Source organism: Charadrius vociferus, unplaced genomic scaffold, assembly GCF_000708025.1.
Source record: "Charadrius vociferus isolate BGI_N301 unplaced genomic scaffold, ASM70802v2 scaffold838, whole genome shotgun sequence".
In the NCBI taxonomy this organism is placed as follows: Eukaryota; Metazoa; Chordata; class Aves; order Charadriiformes; family Charadriidae; genus Charadrius; species Charadrius vociferus.
In genome coordinates, this window is record NW_009649487.1 from 699095 (window position 1) to 701251 (window position 2157).

Genomic DNA, 2157 nt, shown 5'->3' on the forward strand with positions numbered 1-2157 from the left:
TGTGGAAGGGGATGATGTGGGTTTATGTGTTTATAAACTACTGAAGACATCTCTGATCAGTGCTGCGTGCTTTTTATTGGCCATAAATTCCCACTACTGCAACACTTTATTGCACCATAAGCAGATAGGTGGCTGCCCCTTTTACAACCCTTAAAACACCACGTTTCTCACCGGCTCTTGGTCTTTGTCCTTTTATGCACCTCCAAGGAATGGAACTGCAGGTGCTGGCTTAAAGTGGCTTTGGCCAAGTGCTAATAAATGGCAACTGAGAGTGACCTTTGAGGGTTTAGACTTGAATTGGGGGTGTGTGGAGAAAAAAATGGGTTGCTATACGTGGAGGTGACAAACATCTACTTTGCTGAACTGCTTTGCCATCCTTCATGTCAGCTGCAGATGAGGGCATTGTGGAACTCATGGGGCATCAGGGCAGGGAGGAAGGAAGAAAAGCAGCTGTGTTTTGAGGGGCTCCAGGGCTGAGAGGGGGTGGTTGTGCCCATAGGGAGTAAACTGGGGGTTTGGGCTTCCCTGTGCCATGTGCAAGAGGTCTGCCCTTGACTGGCACTTGTCCATCAGGGGCTCTGCTTAGCTGCTGGGCATCCCACTGATGCTAAATTACCTCTGCAAGCAGCAGCTCACTGGTGAGTGCAGAAAGGCTGCAGGTATGGATTTTGACTTCTTCTGCAACTGATCTCTGAAGTCCGGTACTCGCTTTTAATGATTTCTCTGGCAGCCGCTGTTAGAGCTCTCGTTCGAGTGCCTGCTTCTCTCAGTGCTGCGCTCAGGAGTTCATTATCTCACTCAAGGGCAATGACTGAGACGAGGGAGTCGGCGGTGGGGGGCCTTGGGAGATGGAAACTGCGTGTGCCTGTTAACTTCTCCGTCCTCATAGCATCTGTCTGCTTCACATTGTAGAGGCTGTGGTCCCCCCCCAAACTGATGCTCATCCAGGACTACCCAGTGCCTGGTGGTGGTTTCTGCAGGACGTGGACTAGGGCTGTTATCAGCGGGTGCTGTTCTCCTGTTCTTCCTTTTACTATTGCTTTGGGAAGGGGGAGCTAGAAAACCTGATGAACATCTTCCCTGCTCCGTGATCTTCCCGATGTCTTTTTGTGGGCAAAGGGCTCCACAGCCATCCCTGGGATGTGGCCAGCAAGCTGGGAGCACGGAGGCTGAGCAGCGCATGGGTGCCTTGGCCTGGATGCTCTTTAGAGAGAGGGGAACCACTTTTGGGAGCAGATTGGGACTCATTCTCTGTTTTCTAATAGTGGGAAGGAAGAAGAGGCAGCTGCTTATGCAGGCTGTAGCCCAGGAGGGGTCAGCACAGCCCAAGGATTGGGAGGGGAGCAGGCAGGGGACGCCGGGGCAAGGGACCAGGGAGAGGGTGACCACAGAGCACTGGCTGCTCTGCACCACCATCACTCAGTGCATCCCTGGGACAAACCTCAGCACTGGGGCAGACTTGGGGACTGCATGGGTGCCCTGGGTGTACCTGTTAGCATGGTTAAGATAAGCACTATCAGCTTTCCCTGGGGAGCTCCCACATCCCTTTGACCCTGCAATGAAATAGTTCATGATCAGCAAAGATGATGATTAATAGCAGAGGAGGTGTGGGGTAGGTTGGTGATAGGGATGCTCAGCTGCTGGCTGATGTTACTGCCAAACTACCTGGTGTATGGGTTTCAAAATACCACTGCCTTCTAGCATCGTGGCTGTGACACTAGTGCCGTTAATTACTAATTACTGGGGAGCCCTCAGCTGCCCTAGACCTCTTCTTGTGGTGCTGCCTGCCCCAGACAGCACTTCCCTCTGCCAAGCTCCAGCAAGGCTTCAGGATGCAAATCCCCATCCCTGAAGCATCCAGCAGCCAGAGAGGGCTGGGAGAGACATGTCTCCTGTCTGTCTGCAGCCCCTCTGTCCTTCCGTGGACTGGAGGGGTTGAGCACAAAGGTGGCTCTTTCTTTTTTTCTCTCCTGCATGGAAGGGGACGGGGCGGTGCTGAGTTCGGGGCCTGAACAGATGGCTTGGACCATGCCAGACCTTCGCACCGGCACTGGCTGGCGAGGGCAGGGAAGTGACACAAACCAGTTGCTAATTAGAAATTAATCAGTGAACTGTGCTGAAAGCAGGAGGCTGCAGCAGGTGATGGGGATGGGGGGG